We start from the raw sequence: 11,089 nt of genomic DNA on the forward strand, positions 1-11,089 counted from the left end.
CCAGAGTTAAAATGGTCAGTTTAATCTCTAGTTATAAAAGCCTTCGCAGACCCCAGTTCCTTATTCAGCCTGTAGTAGTAATTGAAATGAAAAGCAGAGAATGCTGTGCCATAGTTTAATTTCATTGTCCTGACTCAAATCTCCCTTATTGTCCTGACTCAGTTTCCCTAATTGTTCTGCCTCAATACCCTTAATTGCAAACCCCCTCTCCAGTTCATTAAAACTGGTATAACTCAGAGATTATAGATTATCAATGTGTAAACTCAAAAAGGGGGAGTCCAGACTTTCTGTCTCTAGCCAGACACTTTCTTAACTCCCAACTTGTTAGAATTTATGGTCTTATCTCCCAACCTGTCAGAACCAGATCACTAGTTCCTGCCTGGAGATTCCCACTCACCAGAGTTTGGACTCCATCCCTTTGCCTTTATTTAACTACTGTGTATAAATATGTCATTGAGAACTCACATTGGCTGCTGGATGCTGGATTCTTGGAGACGATAGTCTCATTCAGCCCTGGGACCAAAACACAGATCCATTTGATCCCAGTAAATCTCTCCCTTTCCAATAAAATATTAAAAATTCTCCAATCTCTATCTTGCCTCAGTTTCTCAGGCATTACAAGAAAAACACACCATTCCTTCAATCCATCTGCCCTAACTTTTGCATTTCCTGAGACTTTCCTGAATACCACAAAGCCCTCTATGAAACAGAACTCTTGGATCCTTTGTCTCAGTTTCAAGAAGTCTCTTTTGGTAATTGGAAAATAATCAGATTCCTTTTGTTTTCAATAGGATGGCATTTATTTGGTGGTTACAAATTTTAACATATTTGTTTCCTTATGTATTCACACAGCAGTGCTTCACCAAGACTAAGTGTTAAGTCCCAGACTCCAGTGTATTTAGTGTATATGTCAACCATTTGTTCTTTTCTCATCTTACTTTTTTGTTTTTAGTTAAGTAATGGCTATTGTCTTCACTAGGGCCTGAGAGTACAGTAAAATGGCACAGCAAGAATTTGTGATTATGGTGAAGTCTTTATAGTAAAGGGTAATTATTAGTGAGTCTTTTAACAACCCTTTAATGAACTAAAAACCCCTATAGAAGACAGTAAGATGAATAAGTTATTAGCTTGAGAAGGTAAATATTTATCCAGGAACAGTCTTATAATTTACTGATTATTGGTGGATTCTGATCAGACAAAATATATTTATGATCTAAAATAGCCTTACAAGAGAAAACAAAAAAAATCTTCTAATGGGAAGAGGTGCTTTTTTTTTGTCTGCTTATTTGTTTTCAGCTTTTGTTTTAAACAATTTGGAAAAAAAATCAGCTTTAACCTTTTCTGCTAGCATCAAAGACCCTAGTCTTTGATGTCTGTGGCCTGAGAAGTCTGGAAACCTCCACTGCTAACACTGATTCAGAGGCTCCCAAGGTCTTCTGGTTTATTGGGGTCTGGTCTGTGCTGACATGGCTTCTGTATTTCTGTGCTCCACTCTCACCCTGGTGCAACAGACCTTTCCTGCTTGCCATTTAGGTCATCTTCTGCTGGAGAATTGCTTCACACTGTTATTTTGTGGGCTCTGACACTCTATAATTTGTTTAGACTCAGTATTTAAAGGAATTTGGGGGAAAGCTTTAGCAAGTCCTTGCCTTTACTCCTCACCCTTTCTGTTCTCTGTGTCACCAGACTAAGGAAGCACAAATGTCTCCCATAGCCACTCATCATCAAACCTCAAAATCATAAGTCATAGATGAAGGAAAGAGTGTAGGGTAGAGAAAAACCATGAGCCCTGGCCTTATTTCCATATCACATTTATATTCTCCCCAATCAGCCCTATTTTATTTCCTGGTAGGCCATCTTAAGCAGAAATGACAAGCCAATGAGACAGATCTCTCTTCCTGAGTTGACTAGTCAATCAAACAGCTAATTCAACTAACTTCTCTATAGAACTCTAACAATGTGACAGAATCCCCCGAACAAGCTAGTTGTTTGAAACATCACATAGACTCAGGCATGGTCTCCAGTCTTCGTCAGATATTTCCATTCCAGTGTTTCAGGTCTGACAGTCTGGAAAAAAGTTGATTCTTGAAGACAGCTCAAAACTGGCAATTTCACATCTCCAGCCAAATTCCCTTGTCCCTTGTTAGCTCATTTGTTCCAGGAAGAAGTTTCCCAGCATAAACTACCATAATGCAAAAACTGCATGCTTTTGTCAGTGCAGCTCAACAGTATTCCAATCCTTGTTTTCTGCAAAGCCCACTTGGGATTTGTATTTCTGCAAGAACTCCTTGGATGTGTTTTGTGCCCCACTCCTCCCTTCTCCTAGTCATTCAGCTATAACCTTTCCATTTAGAATCCTGCCCTGCTCATGGTTCAGCTCCCTGGCTCAATATTTTACATTCATCTCTATTGAATTTCAGTTGCTTTCTCTTATAAGAGGCACTTAAATTATCTGAGCCCTGCTCCAAGGATGCAGAATCCAAGTCCAGGACAAATCTGTTTAGCACTTTGGGATCATTGGTTTCAAGTAGGTCTTGGACATATAAATGTTTCTAAATTTGACATCTCTGATAATGGCAAAGGTAGATGGGTGGAGACTATAGCATTTATAAAAATGTCATCATCAGTCTTTAGTACTGAGGTTTTATACACTTGAGGCAATAATGTGTATAGCTGGAAGAAAACAATTTTTGTCTTATAATAAATAACATTTCACACATAGCCTAGGAACCCTCAAGTTCCATATTCACAGAAAATAATTCCAGGGACTACCCACAAATATCTTGGACATATTAAATACATCTTCCCTATTCACTCCAATTTACTCTGGGAAAACTCTGATAGATTTTACTCTGATAATGGTTTACATATACCACATATCTATATCTATATCTATATCTCTATCTATATCTATATAGATAGAGATAGAGATAGAGATATATATAAATGTGGATGGATAGTGTCCCTGGCTCCCATTTAAGCACATAAGACAACAAATGCAAACAAGGTACAGCATACTCAACAGAAGAGGTAAATGACTCAGATGAGCCCATAAACAAATGTAGCAAATATATATAGGCAATTCTAATAACCTATAAACAATCTCACAGAGACCTATATACTCCTCCCAACATTTGTAGTTCCATTCTATGGTTTGTATTCTTCTTGGACAGATAACTGAATTTGGGGTTGGCATCAGGGCAACATCTTGATATTGCAGTGGATTACTATCTCCCATAGGGTTCAGCACAGTCCCCAAGGCTGGTAGTATAATGATGTGGTCTGGAATCCCTCCAGAAGACAAACACATTTTAGGGCTGCTGCAGGCAATCCCCCTTTCATTGGCCCTCTGCATCTGAAAAATTCGGGGAAATCAGATTTTTTTAAAAAGCACAATTTTTCTTCTTCCTCATGTTATAATTTTAGTCTTTTACTAATACTTCAGCTTCAGGAGTCTTACAAATGATTTTCTCTAAGAGGCCCATTGATGAGAATCCCCCTCTTCTTTCTCTAGAAGGCCAAATATCTGAACTCTTGAATTTGGGATTACCCTTGAACTAAATGCCTTAAGGCTTCTTCTCCCCACATATCTCTCTTTTGTGTACAGGAGATTTGATTTCAGGATCACATTTGTTTTCCCTTCCTATAACTAAGAATCATGGATTCAGGAATAATACTATATTGATGAAGAAAGAAAGAAAGGAAGAAAGAAAGAAAGAAAGAAAGAAAGAAAGAAAGAAAGAAAGAAAGAAAGAAAGAAAGAAAGAAGAAAGAAAGAAAGAAAGAAAGAAAGAAAGAAAGAAAGAAAGAAAGAAAGAAAGAAAGAAAAAAAGAGAAAATGTGTGGGTATGTATGTATGTGGTTTGTGGACAGACTGGGGCCATATGGGAAGGCACATGGAGCTTCTGTGTGCTTTTACAGACACTAAACCATTGCTCCAGCTGTTTTCTTCTCTTGGGCCAGTAAAGTAAGCTCTCAGGAATCTATTCTATGTTTAGAAAAGGAAACAAGAAAGACTACAAGTAAGATGGGACCTTCTTCTTTGGATTTATGGTCAAGCTTTTGTAGTTTTCATATATTTCTAACACCAATGGATGTACCTATCTCCTCCTTCATTTTAGATGAAAGGAAAAAGAAAAAAATCAAATTTAAATAAATTTCTCCATCTGAGAGTTAACTGTACCAATGAATCTTAGATCCAAATGCTATCCCTATTCTTATTTATGAAAAACATAGCAGATGAAGTTGGCCTTGCATTTAAAAAAGATGCATATGAGGTAACACGGGGATCTATTCTAGAAATAGAGATGTTCATGATAAAAACCAGAGGTAGAAGATGCAAAGGTGTATTTGGGGGAAGGGGAATGGTCTAGTATAGCAAGAGTATAGATTGTATGATTTTTATGAGTTGAGGCTAGAAGAAGAGGATGGAACCAGATGAAGAAGGACTTTGACTATCATATTAAGAATTTTAGACTCTATATGGTAGGCAATAAGGAATTTTTTCAAAGTGTTTGATCAGTGGAATGCTATGAAAAAAAAAATTGTACATTAGGAAAATTAACATGGCAGAAATATAGAGGATGAATGAGCAGGTAGGCACTATTAAGAAGAAAATTGCCATAGTCCTGATATATGAAAACAATGATCTGCATGGAAGAATTGGCAAAAAGTAGACAGATACAAGAAATAAAATGGACAATTCTTCTTTCTCCTTCTTAAAGATAACACCAAAGTTCTGAATATGGTGACTTACAGCTTCATGCTGTACTGACAGAGAGAGTAATCGTATAGTGAATAAATTCTCTTCTCCAGCTCCCTTGTTCAGTGAGCTGGCTTTCCTGCCCTTTTTTGGCAGCTGGTTGACAGTTATGGATAGTTGGTTCCTTCTACACATGAGTTGTTTCCACAGATGAAAGGTTTAAAGTTTGGGTGGAGGCAGAACCAGTAGTGTAAGAGATGTTACCATTCCCAAGATTCCTTTATCTCTATGTTTGTCTGTTGGTGAAATTGTCACCAGCTATTGCTGAAGGTGATGAGAAAGATTGAACCCTTCTTCACGATTCATCCCTTCATCTCCCTGGCTGCAGTTTGAAGCTGATCTGGTGGTTTGGGGAATACTTATTCCTGCTCTTAAGTTCAAGTCCTAGACTTTCCCCAGAAATGATGGTCAAGGTGTCTATAGTCTGACATGCTAGTCCTTCCTATCTCTTGTCTCTCCCACAGAACACTCTGCTGACTGTGAATGATTATTATTGGTATTATTATTATTATTATTATCAAATATAGAAAACTCATGAAGAAGAGTGAAAGTTTTTCTAGGGGAAAGGTAATCAATTCAATTTTTGATATTCTGAATTTGAGATATTAGTGAGATACTCAATGTCTAATATGTAATACGAAAAGAGTCTAGAGCTCAAGAGGCAAGTCAGAAATGGGGCTATATAATTTGAAATCCTTGACATCAAGGCAATCACTTAAGTCATGAGAATTTACTGAAAGAAAAGATTACAGAGCAGAGCAGAGGAGAGCAGAGAAAGAAGAAAGGAAAAACAGAATGGAGAGGTCAGGTGAGAAAGGAAAAGAAGGGAAGGGATGAGAGGAGAGGGCCAAATATAGATAGACCTTAGGGAAGACCTACATCAGTGGAATATAGGGGAAGAAGAGGAGCAATTAAGAGAAATGAAAGTATCAGTTGGTGATGAATAAAGAGAATCAGGAGGTTGTATTATCCTGGAAGCAAAAGAGCAGATGATCAAGCCATTAGGCTTTACTGATTTACCATTGGTGATCTTTGATAAGTCGGGTTTAGTTGAATGGTGAGAAGAAAAATCAGGTTGCTTGGGGGAAATGAGTTCATAGCACCATAAGATTTGGAACATCAATGTTTGTCTTTTATCACTGTCTCAATGAGGCTGCTCTCACTTATACACCATAACTTCAGGGTTTTTATGCCTTCCTGATGCTCATTCTTCCCTTCCAGAGACTATTGGGAATGCCAGAATGTACCTTTCATATAGACTCCAGGATCTGAACATCATGGCTTCCCAGTCTGGTATCATTGAGTACCAATCACTGAGCCTCCACCTCCACATATGCTACCTCACAGACTCTCAGTGCTTCCACTCCTGCTAGAAATCTCACACAAAACAAGTCCCTAGGACAGATTGCTTCTCTTGAACACAGGCTGTCTCCCTTAACCCAAATCCTCTGAAATTCCTAATTCTTGGCACCCCTTCATGTCATAATGCAGTGGATTACTGGACAGAAAAAGTCATAAAGCCCTCTCTTCAAATTTTGCCTCTGATGCATAGTAGCTGTGTGGCCTTAGGCAAACCATTTAACTTCTCTGAATTTCAGCTTCATTATTTTTAAAGCCAAGATCATACTGACTGTGGTACCTCTCTCTCAAGATACTTTGACATCTCTAATTATTGCAAAGGCAAATGGGTAGAGACCAGAACATGCCTAATATATATAAAACACTTTGCAAACTTTAAATTGCTATATAAATACATCTTTGTTGTTATTTATAATACTAGAGAAGAATAAGTCACTAAGCTAAATAGTGAACTCCTTAGCTGGATATAAGGGAATCCATGCAAACTGATGGACAAGTAAGCTGCAGTCAAAGAAAGGGACCAGGACATCTGCTAGTCCACCACAAATGCTCAGGTATCCAGGGGCTTAGGCTTGGCCATATGTCTGAAACTATGTTAAAATAAAAGGCCAGGTGGTCTGGCTGCATCAGGGGCCCTGGACTCTTGTTTATAATGCCAGCAGTCACTGTGCATCCCATAACACACACAGCCCCCTGTCTCTTGGCAAACACAGTTCCCCACGAGGAGGCACAATGTAGCAAGTTGCATGAGAAATAATTACCAAATTGCCCAAAATAATTACAATTTCCAAACAAATAAAGCCCCATGCTATCTCTCAATTTGCTGAAACAAACAAATGAAAAGAAAAGAAAAGAAATTATGACCAAGTACTCTTTGCCTGAGTTTGGATAAATATGGCAGCCTTGACAGGATGCCTTTCTTTTAAAAATTAATAAATAAATAAATAGAATTTTAAAATCAACAGAGTCCTTTTGGACAGGTGAAACCCATTTTTTTTTTTGTTTACCACACATACACACACGTGCACAGGGGAACACATGCTAACATCCAAGGGTGAAAATGGAAATTATAGATCTGTTATTATCTTGGCTCAGTTGGCAGTGTCAAGTTTTGCCTGGAAACATGCACGGCTAACTCTCCTCCCTGCTGAGCCAAAACCAATCTACTGTGAATCTAATACATATGCAGCTGGTTTGGGGCTACTCTTAGAATTCCAGGTTGCCAACTTTTTGGCAAAGGAGGAAACAGATTCATCTCCAAGGTGTATTCTTGGAAGTGACCTCTTTCTCCAAGTCTCTCATCACAAGATGACATGAAAGGGAGATCATTCATTCTGAGGGATTCTTGCTAAGATGATGTTTTATTTCCACTCTCAGAACTACATCGGTTCCTTCACTAGATTTTGCACTGCATTTCATTCAGAGGTGTTTGCTCTCTGTAGTGTTGAGCTGAGTTGTGCAGTGTTTTGTTTTTTAAGGTGCCAACATATCAAGTACAGTCAAATCAGCTAATAGGGTCTTTCTTGGATTTACTTCATGGTGGTGTGCATTTTTTTTCTTCCTGGATCTAAGTCGTCTGCATACCACAGAGCTGCTCCTGTCTTAATTACCATAGAAAGATCACTAATTAGAAACAAGGGGAAGGACTGTTAGGGATTTGCTTCAGGATCAAAGACAACATAATTTTCCAATGGATATGAAGATTTTCATAGGAGAGGATTCTAAGAAGATACTAGAAATAGAGCTATAAAAGAGTAAAAAATAACAACAAAATCCCAGTCTTTTCAGCCTCTTTTGTAAAGCATCTGAAAGGGGGGAAATTAATAACTGGGAGAAGGAAACTGTCACATATTGGATTTATGCCTGCAGCCATACTAATGGATACTGTAATGCCATATACCCCAAACACAGAGCTGAATTAGGAAATCTTGAGGGAAATGTAAACCTGGAAAAAGGAGTAGCTCCTCAAACAAGGATATCTAATGGCCTGTGAATATAATGACTTGAGAAACCAAACACAGGACATGGGACTTGAAAGCAAGAGAGACTTAAGTTTAAATCTGACCTTAAATATATATCAGCTCTATATCCCAGGGTAAGTCCTTTTAAGGGTTCTGTGACTAAATCTTCTCTATAAAAGGAGGAAAAAGGACTTAATGGTCCCTAAAATTCCTTCTAGTTCCAAATCTTTGATCCAATGATTCCATGATTCTTTAGGAAATAATCATTCCAGTGATTTATAAATAAGATTATCTAGATTTTTCCTACCAGTGATCTCAATTCAGATCTTGCTAACCCTTGTTATCTATTTGGTCTTGGGCAACACAGATTATCATCTGTATAATGAGATGGCTTAACTAAATGTCCTTTAAGATTCTTTTTAGCTTGAAATTGATGATATTATAATTTTTTCCCCCTTAGGCAATTGGAGTTAAGTGATTTGCCCAAGGTCACACAGCTAGGAAGTGTTAAGTGTCTGAGGCAAATTTGAACTCAGATCCTCCTGACTTCAAGGCTGGTACTCTATCCACTGGGCCATCTAGCGGCCCAGATAATAATACTATAATCTTAATCCAGAAAGAGAACATGGGTAAGAGGCCAGAGATTAAGCAGCAATAACCAAATTCACAGAGTTTTGTTTTGTTCTGTTTTATTAAGGTCCCCAGTTCTATTTGTAGCTTTCTAGGTGACTAGGAAAAGACTGAAATTCCACAATTTTTAGGTTAAGATGATGACTAAACAAGTAACATTTGAAAGGTTTGGTTTTCAACATCTATCCATTTGATTCATACTGTACTGAAATTTATCTGAATGTCAAGACAGAGAAAGTTTAGGGCAACTATCCTAGACACACAGCTGGGCTCCCAGGAAAGTGTTTTGAGGCCAAAAATGCTAAGTGACTTTGGGCAGATCACTTTTCTCTGTCAGTTTTCTCATCTGTAGAATAGGATAATAATACTTGCCTCAGAGGGATTGTGTTATCTTATCTCCCCAATACTTGTTCATTCTTTGTTATCCCATTTGGTGTTTGTTTTGTTTTGTTTTGTTTTTCTTTTTTTGTTGTTTTTCTTTTTCTCAAAACTATCTTCTCCAACTCATTTTACAGATGAGGTAACTGAGGCAAACAGTATAATGTGATTTGGCTTAGGGTCATAAAGATAACAAATAGGAAAAATGATGAGTCTTCTTGTCCAGTATTCTATCCACTATGCCATCCAAATACTTCTTCATTAACCCTTTCAGAATGGAGCAAGATGGCTCTCTTTCAAACAAATGAGCTGAATCTTCCTGTCTAGGAGCAGCAAAAGCAAACATCTCTCTGAGGTCCTTCTCCCTCAGTTCCTTATCCACAGCCATATATCCTTCAGAAAGCTCAGCTGATGGCTTTCTGTGACTCTGTCCTTCCACTCACTGGCTCAATGCAGAAAAATGACCAGAGCCCCCTATTCCTGGCAATTCCAAACACTTGCAGCTGATGCTATCACGTTTCTACAAAGCAACATGAAGACATCGCCACTGAAAGACAGCACCTTGGCACAGACACACAGGGATTTTTCCCCTTGTCTGGCGGATCCTACTAGTAGCTGTTGCGCTCAGTGATGAATTACTAATTTCTGGAAACCTTGACTGGAGCCTGAAGGCAAGAGATAAATGTGAGTTTGGGGGTGTTGCAATGAGCACTCCCACAGATAAATGGCCAGTCATGGCTGAAAGATGGTTTTACATTTTCTGAGAGTAATCAAGCAAGATGTAGCCAATATTCTGTAGTTCATTAGCTCCCGTCTCTACTAACCTTTACTGTCAGAGGTTTCCCCAATGAGAAGGTTTCCTGCCTGCCCTGCCTGTTTCCAGCATTGTAGCTTAGCAGAAATCAGGAGAGAGCCACAAACAGGGCTCACTCTGGAGGAAGGAAGGCAGGGGGCCCTACAGAGAGGAAAAGGTCAAGAAAGATTGGGTTGAGGAACGAAAAAGAGAGAGGAGAGAAATGGGCTACATCAGGGATGAGAAAATAGATTGAAAGAGAAAAACACCCAGCTGAGCTCCACTGGTCTTGGAATACAGCGGCTCTCAAAATTCCATTTTAGTGACTTTTTGATGTTAGTACATTCCCCATTACTGCCAGTGGGGCACCAGCCTGCCAACAGGAACCGTACAAGGCCATATAAATTTACTAGGAAGCAATTCACAAAGGAGTCTCTTCTCCCAGCTAGAAGAGCATCAGAAAATGGCTGGCTGTATAAAAACAAAACTCTCAGCCCACCATGTTGTATGGAAGGTCATTGACATCTATGTGACTATGAAAAATGGGTCCTCAGAGGCTTTCAGAAGAAGGACTTCTCCTCCTCTCTGAAAGCATCATTAGTGATGCTGACTAGAAACTTCATGGACCTGGTCCCTCTCCAAAGAAAATGCCTTTTTAGCCATAGGAGTTTGTGGGCAGGGAGGGATGTGGGCAGCCCCTGGCCTTCAACCAATTGGCTTGGTCTTGATAATTGACTAGAAAAGAGAGAAAAGAAAATGGGGGCTGCAAAATGGCCTAGTAATTTGAATACTGAATTTGAAGAAGACAGGGAGACCTTAGACATGTAATAGTTGTGTGATCCTGAGCCAATTATTTATCCTTAGTTCTGGTGTCTGTAAAATGGAGATAATAACAACACCTACCATACAAATTTGTTGTGAGGCTCAAATGAAATAATCTTGTGCTTCAGTAAAACTTAAAGTACTATACAAATCATAGTTTTTGTTGTGTTGTCATTTTAGTTGTGTCCAAAACTTAGTGACCCCGTTTGGGCTTTGTTTGTTTTGTCGAAGACAATGGAATGGTCTGCCATTTCTCGCTTCAGTCATTTTACAGATGAGGAAACTGAGGTAAACAGGGTTAAAGTTACTTGCCCAGAGTCACACAACTAGTCTGAGGCTGAATTTGAACTCAGGAAGATGAGGCTTGTTATTATTAAAAGCCTG

The sequence above is a fragment of the Antechinus flavipes genome, chromosome 4, assembly GCF_016432865.1.
Source record: "Antechinus flavipes isolate AdamAnt ecotype Samford, QLD, Australia chromosome 4, AdamAnt_v2, whole genome shotgun sequence".
NCBI lineage: Eukaryota > Metazoa > Chordata > Mammalia > Dasyuromorphia > Dasyuridae > Antechinus > Antechinus flavipes.